This window comes from Zeus faber (genome assembly GCF_960531495.2).
Source record: "Zeus faber genome assembly, chromosome: 18".
Lineage (NCBI taxonomy): Eukaryota > Metazoa > Chordata > Actinopteri > Zeiformes > Zeidae > Zeus > Zeus faber.
Genome location: NC_137210.1, coordinates 17,382,015 through 17,400,396, shown reverse-complemented (window position 1 = coordinate 17,400,396; position 18,382 = coordinate 17,382,015).

Sequence of the window (18,382 nt, the reverse complement as noted above, 5' to 3'; positions counted from 1 at the left end):
CTGGAGACCGGTGCGCCCCAGCTGCCCGTTGGAGGCGCCGGGGGAGGATGCTTGCTTGTCGCACCCCGGAGTCCGCACTCAATACGCGCTCGATCGGGAAGACTGCACCTTGTCCCGGGCAAGGAGCGGCGCTATTAGTGGGAGGTGGACGGAAGTTACAGACCAATCAACTTCGAACCAGTGGGAGAGGCTTGGGATGTAGAGCTCTTCGTTGCTGCAGCTGTCTTATTATTATTATTATTATTATAATTATTATTATATTTTTTCATTATTACTTTTTTTTTTTTTTTTATTACATTTGTATTTGTTTTAATTATTGTTATTATTCCTGCCCGTTCTTTCCCGGTGTTAAACAGCATAAATATTCAGGTTTATATATGAAATAAAATTCTGAAATGTGTATTTATATGCATTTCCGAAATTCTGATACCTCTAATGTCATTTCATGTAAAATAGAATTTTCCAATTAAAATTCATGTAATAACACGTTAACTTAATACACACACACTTCGTTTCAGATGGGTAGATGGTTGTAGAGTTTTCAACTTTTTGTTCAGGGATTTGAACTTGAGCCACCTGAGTTGTTTAAGTTGCAAGCGGTAAGCGGTTGCTGCAGAATTATCAGGAACCCTCATAACTAAAAGTTTGTTTTAGATAGATTAACACCAAAGACTCTGAAAATATCTCTGAATACTGTATGTGATTGAATGGGCTGTCACAGCCCCATTAACAAGTCCAGGCAATTGTATTTGTATACCACATTTCATACATTGGGAAACCTTTCAATGATGCAAGCTCTGATCAATTATCACTTATCATCTTTGTACTGATACCAAGCATAGTATGTCGACAACTCGGGCCAATGTGTAACCGTAGCCGCTGCAACCAAGGCTACCAGTGGAAAGCTATTTTAAATCTTACCATTTATATGGCAGCACTTTTAAACATTCAAAACATTTAAAAATATATTTTTAACATAAATGTCATTAAACTGTATGACTGAAACATTTCCGGCTATCATTTTAACAACTTATAGCCACTATAATGTACAATAGGACCAGCAGTCTTAATGATTGTGAAATAGTAACGTACATCAATGTTTAATTCATAGGAACTTTTTAAAATCAATTCCAGTTTTAGGCCCATAGCTCAAGTGTGATCAAGGGGTATTTTACTTTTAATTTAATTTTGACTCAAATATTTTAAAATATGTTCTGCAAGGAGGTTATCCTAGAGTGACACTTTAGTATCCAAATAATGCATATAATAAAATCCTACGGCCGCTAAGTGGTGATAAAATGCAGGGTAGAGGCCGGAGTGGGCTATATGGCTTTTTACGGCTGCTGCTCGGAGCTTTTAGATTATTATCAGACTCAAATGCTAATCTGCTTTCTGAGCGTGACCACATGGCGGTATTTATTATATGTTCATCTGCCAGACCGGATATTGCAGAACACTATGCTGGTTTTGCTCATGTTAACAGAGCAGTGTTTATTCCAAACGCTTGGGGGGTTATTTCTCTCGGTCATCTGGCTTATGTCAGGCCGTGCCACTGCTCACTCTTTCTTCCGGCTGCTCACTGGGACCGTGCTTTCACTAATCACATTTCTGCATGTGTGATTAGTCCAGTGGAGTCTGGAACCTTAATCCCTGGTTGTAGTGTGCTGTGCACATGCTGTGTCTGTAGTACTCCTGTTGGCCTGGATCAACAGGAGTACTGTACATATTTGTGCAGTATTCCCCTCTATCTGGCTTGTTTGTTTTACGTTCGCTCAAGACACTTGTGTGAAGAAAAATGGATTAAACATTTATTTACTCCTGATGTTCTTCGGCTCTGGAGGAATATTGAATAAAGTTGTATATCTGTGGCTGTTCAGTTCATTAAGCCTAGAGTTTCTTCAAGAGGTAATAGTTAAGCATTGGGATGAATTAAAGTGTAAGCAAGCTTAATATTGCCTTTAAACAGTGATGAAAGTCAAACTTTGGGGTTCTCCTGCCAATTTATCCACAACATACAATAGCTATGTTGTGTGTTATTGGCTTCTTGGTGATGGCATTTGAAATCCAACCACATTGGACTTAAATGATAACAGAGAGAATGCAAACACCATAGTGGTAGGATTTTTAAAGGAAAAAACGTTGATATGCATTCCACATATATTATACTGTATGACCCACAAATTGTGAGAAGAATAGAATAATTACAGTAGAATAACTGTGGAAATACTAACAATGGAAGAAACTTAATGGTCTATTTTGTAATTTGTTCATTTTTTTTTTAATGTCTATTCTTACTTTGTACCCCCATGACGTTGTGAGGGAAAGAATAAATGGTTTTTGATGTTAAGCCAACTCTTTTTATTAGATAAATTCTCCCCTACCGATTCTCCAGCTCTAATACAAGTGAACAGATTCAGCTCCAGAAGCACTTATCAACACACATCACATGTGATCCCAGGATCCCCACTCCATGAAAAAAATATAAGAAAAAACACAAGTAATTACAACCGATGTATTTATAAGTTGTGTCATAATTGATTCTAGATTGCTGTGAAGCTTCATTCTCAATTCTTTATTTTTTTTAGGCATTCTATCATATTTCCTTATGTACTATAATACCCTCTCAATTGGCATATAGAGCAATGCAAACCTCCAGAGTATGATGTAGTGAAGGTAAATGGTCAGGTGGGATTTTGTGACGTGAGGGAGTTTTAATGGCCTTGGTATTTCTGGCTGAATGTGGACATCTTATGCTATTGGCGGTAATTTCAGTTTGTTGTTTGCTCATCTTCTCTCAATCTCCTCCAAATTTATTCGACAATTCTGTTGCAGAATTACGTCTCTAAAAAAAAATGTTCTACCTGGTTGGAAGACAAAAATTGAATTCGGTGACGGTAATTGGGAATTAAATTCAGTTTACGAGCGGACTAAGGAGGCAACAGGAATGAAGATACTGCTTTTCATTCATGGAAACTTTAATTTTAATGCTTTTTTTTTCGAGAGCTGCTGGTTTTTCTAACTGCTCCCCATACAGAATGCGCTGGTGCAGTGTAGCGTGTAGAAGCTGAGAGAAACCAAAGCCTAATTGCGTTTCTCAAAAGGGATGTTCTGGTTTCAGTAAATGCCCGTGGCAGTTGCGCCCGCAGTTGTACGCCAGTACCCTCTGTGTGCAGCGCCACACCTACACAGTGTTTAAAACTGCTCCCATCTTATATTCCCTAACGCTGCACGTGGGCTGATCTTTGCAGTTGTGGTTGGAAGTGTTTCCTGTTTACGTCGTTTGAAGTCGTATTCATACACTACAATGACTGATGAACCATTGAATGGACTTGCATTAATGGAACATCCACCATCAAATCAAAATAACCAGCAAGGCAGTTCTGCCCGAAAGGAAACGATCGCTTTAAATGGAAAGTTAACTTCATATAGCTATGAAACTGTGTATGTGTATCTGTGTGTGTTTGTGTGTGTGTGTGTCTGTGTGTGTGTGTGCGTGTGTGATTGTCAATCGGTAAGTGAGTATAATGAGATGGAAACCTGCAGGCGCCTCCTGTAGAGAGCCTCTAATCATATTCATCCAAGTGCTTCTTTTATGAACCACAGTATGGATATATTACGGAACACCGCCTCGCTTTATTTTGAGTAATTCCTCCGTTCCAATCTCTGCTCTAGCCTCGCCCCATGAACTACGCCGCCGATTTCCCCCGAACCGCTTTCTGTTTAGTCTACAGTAGCGCCGGGGAACCTTCAAGGGCCGACGTTGCGAGGCTCCTCGAGGAGTGGACGTCTGGGCGAGGAACAGCACGCTTGGCGTCGTTCGCCGGGGTTTATACGGCGTCCTCCACAGGGCGCTATCTGTTTCTAATTGCCCAACGTTACCTTCAATATCACAGTATAATATATCGCCGAGGTCTCACGCTCACCCGCTCAGAACGGACGTGAACCCGTTAGCACGGCAACAAAACAATCGGGTATTATTCCTTATTTGTATTTACGGGGAAGCGGAGGGACTAATGATGGAAGGAGCTGCGGGCGTAAGGGAAGGGAGTGGCGGGACCCGAAATGACACGGCGGTCGTTTGGCACGGCGTGAGGAAATGACCCGATGGAAATAAAGAATGAAAGCTAACATGAATACTGGGAGGTCGGCGGAGGATTCATGACTGGAGAACTTAATTTTTGCTCAACCTCTCTTGGCGGAATCAGGCCTGCATACTGTAGATCTCAGCGTAGGATATCTCTTCACGAGATATCGCCCTAATACCCCCCGCATACCAACGCTGTTTGTTGTCCCCGGGTCTTCTGGGAGTGTCGGCGAACGTTGAAGTTTTTAAATTTGATTTCACATATTCTCCTTTTTTTTTTTTGTTTATCAAGAAATAATCAGCAGAGGTGGTGCAGAACTGTTATCCAACGATGTATTTTTCCTCACCATAACGGCCGTTTCTTGTTCAGCTCCGGATGGTAAAAACGAATATACTGTAGTGTCCCAATTACGGTACTGGCCGGCTGTATCTCATTTGCAGAAATTTGTGATCAGTGTCCTTTTAAAGCTGCTGGGGAAACAGACAGCCCGTATTTTGGCTGCGTCGCATCCCCCCATCTCAACAACATTCTGCTCCGTGATGTGTTCCACTAAATTACGCAGAGCCCCATTTCCCCTCAAATCAAAACAACAAAAAACCCTTCATTTCCAACCATCAAACGGCGGAATGACTACGATGGCTTAAGCGATGTGATTTGTGCCCGTGCCTCAGCTGAGTGACCCCCCGTATATGATCTGTTAATTTCTGTCTTCCATTTTTAATTGGGGCCCCTCGAAAGAAAACATTAGTAATCAAAGGAGACTCGCGAGTGCACACCCCCACCTGCAGGTGTGTTTCTCATCGCATACTGATGAGTCATTTACCAGTATTTAACTTCAGAATATTAACCTCCAAAAGGCTAAAAGCTGAAAACCTGCTTGTACTGTGTAATACAAAGCTTGCCTGGTTGATATGAGGTGCACTTTCTAATGATTTGTTCCCCCGTACAATTCACCACAAACAATAACAATAGTGTTGCGTCTATTGAAAATTACAGCGCTTTTCTTTTGACTTTTACCCATTAAGAGAAAACACCTTTTTTTTTTTTTTTGCCGTGGCTGTCGCCCACAACTGTCACAGCCTCTATCCCTGTGCAATCACAGATGCGATTGTAGCAGGCAGTGCCGTTACTTTCGCTATAATATGGGTTCGGGGAAGTTTATTTGACGTGGGGGAAAAAAAAAAATGTCCTTAACTGTTTTAAGCCCGAGACCCTAATAGAGATAATCCAATTTTGTGCGGGAATTCCAGTTTTGGTCTATCTCAGGTTCAAAGGTTCAAAGGTTCAAAGTGTACTTTATTGTCAGTCGTACCATGCAACACGTAATTACACAGAGGATCAAAATTGCATTTCCCCATACGCCAAATGTGCAAGTAATATTTGTAACATTACTTGCACATTTGGCGTATGGGGAAACGCAATTTAGATCCTCTGTGTTTCCTACTCAGGTTCCGACCAGAAAGTCAAAACTAATTTCATCCCTGTGTGTCCCAGTGCAGAGATAGTGACGGCCTTGCATGCTCCCTGTGGTAGCTCAGTGCAATGCTGCAGGGGGAATCAACTAGCCTACCTCTCGTGAGATTGGGGGAAACGCATCTCTTTCGGCGTCTCAAAAGCTGAGTTATTTAAGCAATAAGTCTTTGCGTCCTTATGATGGGTAAAGAAATATAAACGTGAAATCAAGATCTTAACTATTTTGGATGCATTACCATTTATCCGTCCTCGATTATCGGCAGTGAAGCGCCTTTTCGAGCAGGTTGGCGGGCGTAGGGTTGCCAGGTATGAACCACAACACCCGCGTGTCAGAGACCAGAGGCAGCTCCAGCCCCTGAATATCTCAATTCTGGACACAGTGATGGAATTGGTATCGACCTTCTTGTCTGAATCTGAGTAAGATCGACAGAAAGCCAATCCCGCCCCCCCACCAAAAAAATGGAGTATTATTTTAAATGAGAAAAAGAAAGCAGGAGTCTGAGTCAGAAACCCCCTGGTATGGGTGCTCTGTGTGCAGGGGTCCAGCCAAAAGAGAGAGCAGCAAGTGTTAATCTTTTCCAAGCTGCTGGTTGCGGGTTTTAAGACGACGGCGGATGTTCTGGAGGCTTTGTTCAGTCAAGAAGCTTTTTTCCCCGACATGCGTCTTGGCTTCTCAGTGTGGAGCGGTCCTGTATGCCACGGTATTTGCCGAGGCACACGGTGCAAATACATTCATACCAATCGCTGTTAGTGGGTGTATAAAATTTGCTGAAGGACTTGGAGGAATTCAGAATTTATGTAGATGCATTCAGGAGAACGCATCTCCAGCGCTGCTGCTGTTCCTTTTGTCTTTTATTTATTTTTTTGTTTTTGTTTTTTTCATCCCACCAAATGTATATTATTTGTTATTTTGTGTCTTTGCAGTTGATTAGAACACTGACCATGACAAATATTCTCACTCGGCTCTTTATGTCTGTAAGACCACGATGGATCATTAAACTGAAGAAGGAGCAATGTAGATGTACAGACAGTTTTTAAGAGTATATTTACTTTCTACTAGGAGTTTACCATAATTATGGCTTCATATTATAATTGAGTGACAATGTGTCCCCTAATAACATCACATATAAAATAACAGATCTGCATCTATTAACGACAAAAGACTCCAATCATTATCAAGCAATTACTATATAAAGTTGAATAGTGAGTTCTAGCTGGTCTTTTCACTTTTCTCATTCACTGAATCGGAATGCAGCAGGTCCTTCCATGGTTTTCCCAAATTGAAAAAAAAATTTGATTTCAGTGTGTAATTGGGTGGGCTAGAAGTAAATGAGAATATTTTAATACATAACGTAGAACGTGGCATGCATCATAACTATTGACTAAAATGACCAATGATATGAATCATATACGCATTTAAATCACTATTTGCCACATTCAATTTTTACAAATAATGACTCAAGAGCTACACTGTGCCTACTTAAACAATTTTAATTGACCGTGGTCTTGTAAAGCAAAGAAACCTGCACTCTTGTCACCCCACAGGTCGTCCACAGGACACAGTTATTGCAAGCAGTTCTTGATGATTCATAAAGAGGTTGAGAATTTGAACTCGTAGATTAACTCTGTCTTGGATTCAATGGCTTACAAATACCCTGTGTCGTATGCCAAACCTGCTGACAGCACAGGTAAAAAAATAAAAAAAAGGTTAATTGTGCGATAAGCCTTTACAGGGCATTCATTAGAAACGGGGTGGATTATTCATCCATCGTAATGATTTTCAATCATGGGTATTGCTGTTCTTGCTTCAGGAAAAATTTGTTCGATTTTTTTGGGGCGGAATAGAGTTGCTGTGCAGACCCCTTCCCCCAGCATAACGGAGCCCTGTTGCAATCCTTTAAACTCTTGTGTTTTCTCGCTGTCAATTTGTCCCCGTCGGCCGGGCAAACTTCCCTGTATTTAGCTGTCTCCAAGCCGGGATCTAACTTGATTTATTTCTCCTCTCCCCCTGCCGCCGCAGTTTTCAATGCTTCTAAAGCCGATCTCGCATGTCCTGAGATATTAAATTGCTTTCGAAAGAAATATGGGCTAATGCAAAAATATACGACAAAAAAAATCACAGTGGCAAATCCTTCTGTTGTTATGAGAGCTGCCTCAAAACAAACAACTCAAAATGACATCCCCAGAGTGAGTTCAGCTCGAGAGAAGATGCGCTTTCTTCTAATGCTGTCATCTTGAAATTACTTTTCTGTGCATAAAAGATAAGTTGATAAATATATATGATAACAGGCTTATAATAATACTAATTATTATTATTATTATAATAACAATTTACCATATGCAGTCTGGTTTGTCATTTTCACAGCGCTTCTAAGAAATATGACAATTTTAATCTTTTGTTCATACACTGACAAAGACGTATTAGATAACAGAACAACCGCAGTCCAAAATATAAATTAATTCTGCATACATTCATCGCTCACCCGGCAATAAATCAATCATGGTAACTTCAGAGTAAACTCTTGTGTTATTGCGTAGAAGTGTTCAGAAATTAAATCATTTGTTGGGTAATGGTAAATGGTAATCTCATCTAATGCTCCAGGCTAATTTATGAAGTCATGGAGTAAATTGGGTCTGAACGCAGGAGCCCCTCTCACATTTAAACTGTGGTGAAGGTTCCTGTGTGGGGAAACACTCCCGAGACTCCTGAGAGCGGCAAAATATATATATTTTTTTTTTACACGTCTGTATAATCTGTCAATACACATCAAATCTCACCCTTATCTCACAAAAGAGGTCAACATCTCAGTGAAAATCCACACAATTGTCGATATTCTTCCGTTAATCTTTTGAATGATGGACCTTTTCTCACTGTAGGCTCCAGATGGGTGGCTAATAAATGTTGTTTTACTTTGATATTATTAACATCGCCCAAGTACTTTTTCTCTCTTTTGAAGTGGCACTCTGAATCACACCGGATTTCTAGGATAACAACGGTCTGAACTCGTAATTCTTCCCCATATAATTTCTGTTCATCTCTACACTTGTCTCAAATGGAATTATTCATGAATAATTGAATTCAATCACTTGTTTTTAACAACAGTATTTCCCATGGCCATTTTGTCCTGGATTGTCCTGGGTTCATCCGCCCAAAAATGCGAAATCGAAAAAAAAACAAAAAAAACACCAACTTAAATGATGAATAGCTCCTCCTTATTTATTTATTTATTTATTTTCCTACTGGAGGCTTTTAGAGTCATGAAACTGCTTGAAGTTGCGATGTTGTGGCTATGTCGTGCGCTGCAGAACACAGCTGGGGTTTCCACATGAGAGCACATCTGAGGGAGATCTCTGCATCTCATCCTCCAGTGCAAAAGCTCATTAACATAAACATGGTGATGATCGCACCCACTGCTACTATGGAGGAAAGCCTGACACAACGCGTATATTTTTTCACAAAGCATTATGATGGAAAGCTGCCAATGTGCGGAAGATCGTTTTTGGTTGATCTGAACACTCTTTGTGTTTTGCCCCTGCTCCAGCGAACATAGCATGTATTGTGTGATGCCACTTTACTATGAATTGACTTTGCTATTACTATAACTTATGTCTGCGGACAAACGTTCACAGTACAGCCGTGTCTTGTCGTCCTGCACTGCTGGAGCCCACGAGATACACGAGGACGGGAAGCAGAGGAGAGGAGGCCCCGGTCGCTTGGCTCAACCACCGAGCCCAGCACCCGAGTGGATTCTCTGCCCGGGAAAATGGCAGCGTTGGATCCATCTTTTTGCCGCCGCTATCAAAAGTAGATGTTGGCGCTTCATTCTCGGAAGAGTTCTCGGTCCAATTTTTTTCCGCCCAACTTCACGCTCTCGAAAGCTCCAGCTCGCGAAGACTCCATAACAAGGAATATGGCTGCACAGTCTACAACCGGAAAACAGGCTGGAAGGCTGTCAGCACAGGAAAATGTCGATGCCGCTTCCAGCATCGATATTGCTGAAATTAAAATTAAAATGGATGCGCTTCAACGCGCTGTGGGCACACTCTCGTATAAATGTGAAGATTTGGAATCTCGTTCCGGAAGGAACAACGTCGGCGTCGTCGGAATTCCGGAGATTGCTAAAAAGAGCCCCACCAGCTGCCGCAGGGGTTGCTCGGCATGGAGACGGCCCCCTTGGTGGACAGATCACACCGTGCGATGCAAATTGGTTCTGCGGAAGGCTGGAGATACACCTAACCCGAGCTACCGGAGGAAGCAAGTTCCCATTTTCCCCGACTATGCCGCAGCCACCGCCAAGGAAGAGAGCAGACTACACTGAGGTAAAGCGACGCCTGAGGACCGGACAACCGAAGATCCATTATGGCACGCAGTACCTATCGCGGCTGAAACTGACTTTGAATACCGGTGAGCATCGCACGTTTGATGATCCTGGCCGCGTCCCAGCCTGCCTGGACACCTATTCGAAAACAGCGGGGTCCGGGTGCAACAACGGCACTTTGAAGTTGGTCGGCTCCGGCCTGATCGAGATGTCCCTAATGCACCGACCGCTGAGGTCTTGTGGAGTCCATGCATCTACAGGTCAGAGCTGTTTTGGCGGCACAAGGGGGACCTACACAATATTAGGCGTGTGGTCATAATGTTGTTGGCTGATTGGTGTATATTTGTCTGCCTTTGGGGGTTTTGTTTTATTTTTTTTTCCTGTCTTTGTTCTGTCGCCGCTCTCTGATGTCTGATAATGATTTCGTTTTAGCCGCGCGTGTGTGCTCTCATCTCAGCGCTGTCTGCCCATGTCTAATTTGAAGTTATTGAGCGTCAATGCGAGGGGCTTAAATCAACCATGCAAGCGTGTTGCATCAATGGACATTATTCGCAAGAGATCGATTGACGGTTTCTTTTTCAATTTAATGGTTAACATTTATTAGCTAAAGGTTTTAACCGTCCGGCTAATAAACACTGCCGTGTGTTTGCGTCCTCGTGCGCAATCACCAGAGCTAGGGGTCTGACCATTTTGTGCCAGCGTAGACCCAGGATCGCCCTGCATGAATACCTCAGGCAGGGTAACAATGTCAAAGCTTGTTTTGAGGGCCAAAAAAGTTGCTCTAATACCTATGTTCCTAATGTTTGGGACAAAGGTTTTTATGTTTCACTGACTAACGTCATGCTGGAACTCACACAGTACAAATTTATCTTTGGCACTGATTTCAATGCCGATTTAGACCATATGATTGACAGATCTGGTGTGTCTGAGTTGAGGGAACAGAGGCTGGCGTTGGAGGACCTAAGGGACTGGGCACAAAATCTCTGGAGATGAATGCACCCCGGGATCAAACACTTCTCATGTTTCTCTGGTAAACACAGAACCTTTTTCAAGAATTGATTTTATTTTCGTTTTAAAAACATCGCGTCATGATATTGAGAATGTTACACTTTTACCTATAACCCTCATTGACCATAAAGCTGTACTTGGTTCAGCTACTATCCCCCACCACGAGGGCCCCTGGATGGCACTTTAACTCGTCTTGACTTCATAGTGACACATACAAGACACAATTTCAGATGGGACCGGGCCAGTTTCTAGATTTTTAATAGTGGCACGGTTGATGACCCAAATATTTAATGGAACGCGGTCAAGAGTTTATTAGAAGTAACACTTCTTTAGATACATCCACTCTAGGCAAAACGCGGGCACTAAAATGACGAGATCTCGAGACGAGATTTGCCGCTCTGGATGGAGCTCTGCGGCAGTTATAGCGTGGGCGAAGCAGTACAGCGAGAACTGGTGAGAAAAGAGGATAATTCTTTGCTTAAACGTAGAGCTGAATTCCAGATCCATCGGATGAGACAGAATGACCATTTGAATAGCTGTGGATCGACTCATTTACTGGCCTTCCGACTGAGATGCTGATGACCCATTCACTGACATGTGAACTGTGAGGTCCAGGGATTCTGCGATTCAGTCGGAGCCTATTAAAGTCAACAGCACATTCCGTTCTTTTTACGCAGAACTCTATAGCACTGAGATTAACAATGATGAATCCAAGTGTGGCGACTTCTTAAGTGATGTCTCTCAATGTAACGTCTCTCAACTGATGAGGCAGTAACGCTGCACTCACCCCTGACTATGGATGAATTGAAGGAAGCAGCTTGGGAAATGCGAATGGGCCAATCACCAGGTTTTGAGGGCATTCCCGCTGAAGTTTATTTAACCTTCTGGGTCATACTGGGCCCCCTCCTTTTTGATATGATAACATTTGCCATTTAATTTTTTTTTTTATAGAGATGTAAAACATTGCCATTATATCCATAATCCTAAAGAAGAATAAAGATCCCACTGATTGCGCTAGTTATAGGCCCCTTTCATTACTTAATTCGGATGTCAAAATTTATGCAAAAGCTCTGGCACAATGCCTTCAGGGTTCCGTGACTAAGCTCGTCCATTGTGACCAAACTGGTTTCATAAGAACCAGACTTGCCTTGGATAATATCAGGAGACTAGACCAGGCCTCTATTTCAGTATAAGATCATGCCATTAAGGCTTTTGAACGTCTGGAGTGGTCATATTTATGGCCTGTGCTCTCTGCCATGGGATTCGGTGATCTGTTCATTAATATGATAAAGGTACTGCACGTCAATCCCACGGAAATGGCCGTAACTGGCAAAACCTTGTCTCCCCCGTTCGATGCAGTAGGGGCTCCAGGCAGGGCTGCCCGCTCGGTCCGTTACTGTTCGCTCTCTCCCTTGAGCCCCTGGCCCAGGCGGTGCGCCACTCCACTCTGGTCGCCCCTATTTCGGTCGGTGGGACACATCATCACATCTCTTTGTATGTGGATGATGTGCTTCTGTTTGTAGACCACGCTCCAGGATCGATCCCTCACCCGCTGTAGAATCTTGACTTTTTTACCATCATCTCCGGTTACAAAATTTATTGGACCAAGTCCGCGCTCTTACCTATTAACGAAGCTATGGTGGTAGTCCCTCTTCCCATTCCTTTAGTGGAACAAATTAGGTATCTGGGTATCGAAATGTTCCCCTCCCAATTGGCTACTACAAAAATTAAATTTTGAGGATATCTTCAGGAAGGTCTCTCCCAATGCGGAAAGATGGACATCTCTGCCCAACTCCCTCCGAGGCTGCGTCTCCATAGTTAAAATGTACTCCCAAGAATTAAGGTTGTTAGTTCCATGCTCCCGCTTCCTCCGCCCTATCCGTTACTGGAGACAGCTTCAGGCAGGCCATCCTTAAGTTTGTTTGGCAGGCAAACGCCCTCCTCTCAAGCTTACTACCATACAGCGCGAGAGATTCGATGGTTGCTCCGGCTCCCCAACTTTAAATGTGACTACTGGGCACTTCGCGCTTGGTTTAACCCAGATGTGGCTGTTTCATGGCGGACGATTAAGGAAAGCTTGATCCATCCTTTACAATTACGAGACCTACTGTTCTCTAAAATTTCCACCATTCTGTGTACACGCCACTATGGCCCCATAGTTTCCCAGCCGATCACGGTGCGGAGATCAGCGGAAGCTACATTTCCTCCAAATGGAATGCTTACTCCCCTATATTTAATAATGCTGGGCTTCTTATCAGGGCCCTTCCCATAAAATTTCACAGATGGAGCAATAAGGGGATCCATTACTTGGATCCATTATTCTGTGGTGATGAGGGGTTGCCTTCGTTTCAGGAATTATGTAATCAATTTGATCTGCCAGCCAAGTAGCACTTTTTTCTTTTATTTACAGTTAAGGGCTGCCATGAAAACTTCTGGTGTTCCATGGCAGTCCACACTCTCTTTCCACCCGCTGCACAAGTTTGTAAATTACATTAGGGACACGGGGGGTCCAAGGGGTTGGCTTTCCTCAGTATACAGATTTATTTTGGAAAAAACATTTAAACCTCTGGCTGTAGACAGAATGTGGAGGGAAGATTTGTCGAATTTGTATTCACAGTTTGATTGGGATACTGCCTGGCCTGGCATTCTGCTGGCATCGAGGAACCCAGACCACCGACAGACTAATTTCAATTTTGTACATAGAAACTATTTAACACCAAGCAGGCAATGTAGTATGAGAATTACTAATAACGGCGACTGCACGCTAGGTTTGCTAGGCTGATCCTTAATGATTTCTCACATTTTACAAACCAAGAAGCGCATACTGCTCACAGGCCTTACAGCGGTGAAAATGATGATTGCAACCCTTCTGTTTTTGGACATTGCCTCCTTGGAGCTCTCGGATTCATGGTGCCAAGGATGCAAATATTGAGATGTGGTCTTCGGTTTCTCTTGAGCTCAAGGGTCTGATTGATTAAGGTTTTTTTTCCCTCCGTTGTATCATTTTCCGTTTCTTGATGTCCCCGGGGTGGGTTTTGATTTATTTTATTTTATGTTATTATTTATGTATTTTCCTCTCTCTTTCTTGCTGTTATATTTTCCTTGATTTTTGTTTGTTCTTAATGTCTATATTGCAGAAAAAAAAAGAAAATTAAAGAAAGTTGGAAAAAACTTTTACCGTGGCACACCAAGTATGAAAGTAAGTTGTGGGATTTCCGTACTTCTGTAGTCGTGTACAAGAGGGTCACAGCACTGTGTAGATTAAACAAAATAGGGCAAACTGTGAGGGAATGAGGGAAACTGAGCGAGGATTTATATTATGAATATAAAACATTCAGGGAGTGCTAGATAGTCTTGTTTTCAAATGGCAATAACAGTGAACACACTACCTATTTGTAGTCAAACTAGTGATTTAATGGCCATAAAGGCACCAGGAAAGGTCCTCCACCATGAGAGTGGGAGAGTGAGTGTCCATTTACTGTAAGAGTAGGGACAGTGAACTGTGATCAGAGGATGATCTGCTGCCTCTGACTGTAATGCTACCCAGTGGCCCAAAATCTCAGAGACGCAGGGTAACAGAGGGGTTGGCGGCGGTTGCGATGAAGGTGACACCGTCCAAGCACCTTGCACAGAGAGCGGCTTGTCCACAATTGATATTCCTCAAGATCCGTGGCTTCTCGCTGGAGCCCGACTGCACTCGGCGTGGCTCAGAGAGAATTCAGGATAAGAGCATCAGTAACTAGAAGCTTCACAGACTTAAACAATGACATATGATGTGCTCTGACTTGTCTTCCACTGTTCTAGCAGATGACTGTCCTGGATTTATTTCTAAATCAACCAAAGGGAAATCTGCATGCCAAGCATTGCCTTGGGAGGGGCCTAATGCGGCACAAAAACAGTTGTTTTTGTGATCAATCTGATCAAAGATGACCATATTTATGAAATATGCAAAATTAAACACGATTCACGATTACAGATATCCAGTTTTATGGTCCATTTTGTAAATAAATCATAAATTAAAACTTGTAGAAAGAAAATCCTGGCAGTGTCCTAAATCCTGTCCTAAAGCACTGTCACTGACGCAGTCAAAAAGTTGCAAAAATAGCCTTTAGTTTAGCCTTGATTTAAAAGATTTTTAAGTGTTTTAAATTAGCTGAAAACAATCTGATTCTGAAAAACGTATCCCAATGCAATTTTATAATTTCTTGATAATTCCTTAAGCACTGTGCTGTATTTGTTTACTTGACTATATACTGTACGTGTAGTACATGTCTATATGGAATCCAGTGTTACATTTCTTTTATTTTTATTCTATTATAGAATAACCAAAAAAAAAAAAAAAGGCTCAGAAGATTTGTTAATATCATCAGGGCGGTGATTGTAGACTTGACTATATAATTTATGTAAATGGAATTCAGGGAGACTTCCAGTGCAGAGATATTCTCCTTCACCACAGAAAAAAGGTCAAATCCTCTGCACCTCAGCTGGCAATGTGTGTTCAGCGGTGCACAAAGGGGGAGATCATACACAAAAGTCCTCTATCAGTTCTGCCCCGCTGGAAGAGTAAAGGGCTCTCCAGTTAGAACCATTTAATGAGAAAACCTGATTGAAATCAACTGAGAACCGCAGTGGCTATCGATTTCAGGTGGGAAGCTGTGTGGCATTTTTATGGAGAGAAAAATGTGATGCACGTTTTTGTGTCGGCCGAAGCTTGAGTAAGTTCAATGCACACTGTATGCATTCAAAATCACATCCAATTCAGAGCCATGTATTCATCAGGGTAAATAGCACTGTAACTTGTTTATTTGCCTCAGGGTGATACTTCAGGTATCTCGTGAACTCCATCTGTGCCTATCTGAAACAGACAACCAATACAGTAATTGCATCAATTACTAATGACAAAGAAACAAAAAATGAGCCAAGTGAGCTCTCAACAAAATATGATGGAGACGTTTTGCAGGAGAAGACAAATGGACATGGTTTTCCATTAGCGGTCAGCGATCAGCCCGAGATAAAAGAGCACGGCTTGCAGGCTGCTGTTGACAGTTGAATCAGAGCAGCATTTGCCAATGGTTGATGAAAGAACACAAAGCCAAAAAAAAAATGACGGCTTTTTAAGTCTATCTTCAATAAACTCTCGCCAGTGGCTTTCTTCCGTATAATACCAATAGATAATTCTTGATTAAAATCTATTCGCGCTGCAGATAAAGTGTGATTGGCTGATCAGCAGACATGATAAGCTTTTGAGAAGCAAAATAGTCACTTTAGTGGAAGAAAAAATATTTTGAGGTCTCAAAGCTATTATTTTATTTAAGGCTGCATTTTTTTTTCTTTTAACAATGATAGCACAGAAATGATTCTCCTTAATTACAAATGGACTTCACATGGCTGAAAACACATTATTTATACATTTCAAGATCAAGATTCAAGATTCAAGAGGTTTATTTGTCACATACATATACATACGTTCATACATACAGTATATGCAGTGAAATGTCAATGCAACGCACCCGGAGATTATGCACAATAAGTAAATGTGCGTAATCGACATGGAGGCCCTCGCAATTAATTACTTTACTTAGCAATTCTCTCTTCCAAATAATCCTCTGCGCCCACATAGAACCATCTTACCAACCAATAAAACCTGCAGGCACTGTGTTATCTATTCTGTTCTGTAGGGCTTGATCCAGGTTCATTATCCATCAGATCCCCTTCAGCCAGGCCCAATCAGGTGTTCAACGTGTAATTTGTCCCCCACTCTCGTACGCCCCGGGTGACGACCATATTGCAGGAATCCCGGGGGGGCTAAGCCACGGTCCTGGGTCCTCTGTAGGCCGTTGCGTTAATTTCTGAGGACGAGCACAACCAGTGCTCCATAGGAACGCAGGATATGCAGGGCGGCCATCTTGCGTTTGCGTTTGTGTTGTGAGAAGCAAGTATATTAGGGTCTTTAGAGTCTTCGGGGTCTCCAGGGTCACGGTCAGGGTTGGGATTGTGAATGGTTGTGTATTATCAATTACATCCCGCCACCCCCCCATCCCCTGCCCTGGTCAGCCCCTGCTCTTATTTTCACCCAATTCAAGCACTGGCAAAATTTGTTATGACAAATATACTTTCTTGTATAGTAATTTGGAAAAAAAAACTGAATGAGAGATTTGTCAATGATGGTGTCAGCAAAGTGGCCATCTTGTCCCAGCCGTGGAAAATGTTCCCTCCAAAACTGACTCCACGGGCTTCTGAAGGTGGCCCACCAATGTTCAATTCTTTGATTTCCAGTACTTGGACCTACAGTGACACACTTGTGTGCGATCCTCATTCAAAGATTTTTCGCAGAAACCTTTGGATCGCTAAAATTTTTCAGTTCCATGTTCAAGCCATACTCTTTGTGGACATCCGTTATTACTGGAGACAGCAGTTATAAAACTATTTGTGGGTCATTGTTGGTTTTGTATGCTTCAAGCCAGATCATTTTTCTGGAGAAGCCATCAATACAACCGCTGATACATATTCCACAGGGTTTTAGTTTGTCATACACCGTCAACATGCCACACATAATTTTGGCCACGACTGTTGTATAGGTGTCGTCTCAGGCATGTTGATAGATTTTTTGTGTATTATGTGGTAAATATATTCATTTGGAATCATGCATAATGCATCAATCACTTTAAATGTGAATGTTGCAGACTAATTTCCAATATCGCAGCCAAATCTTGGCTCTCGTTCAGTCGTAATATCTTGCTCTTCCGAGCCGGACCACCGCAACAATATTAAACACATCTGACACGATCATGATCCTTTCGTATGGGCTTGTGTAGTGTGAGATGCTCAACAAGGACTTTTGTAATTGTTGGAGAAAGTTCTCTCTCAGTTCAAGGCTTAAAAATCAGGCTCATGTGCAAATTATAAGGTTTTTCGGTTTATCCTTGAAGCGTCAATTGCACACTTGGCCAATTCCTTTTTTTTTTTTTCATTTTTCCAGTTTTTATTATACTGTAATCACAAGGAACTAGATCAATTAAATTCTGTCTACTTAATGGGTCAGCTTGATTGGTGTTGTTCTGTAGAGTTGTGAAAAGGAGAGGATCTTCTTCAAGTCTTGATTTTTATCTATTTATTTATCTTTTATGCGATGCACAACTACCATGTCAAAAGTTCATTTTGTGGTCAATAGTGGTGCAGCATGCACATATTGTATAGTGTTGGTGCGTTGTATAGTGTAGAAATAGATAAGACGTAGTTCATGACATCTCTCCAAACTCTCTCTAAAATGCAATATGGTATCCCAGGATGACCTTTGACCTTAGCTGCCCACACAGCTATTGAAACTTTTCGACATGAAAATACAGTAAATACAGCGATATAAACACTGTTCTGTGTTGACCGAGTCTGGTCCAGTCATTTTTCTGCAGAGGTGAAACATCCAGTTTCATCCATTTCGACCATCCAACTGATGCACTTTGTTTCGTCTTGTTGCATGTTGCATGTGTTTTTATTTTT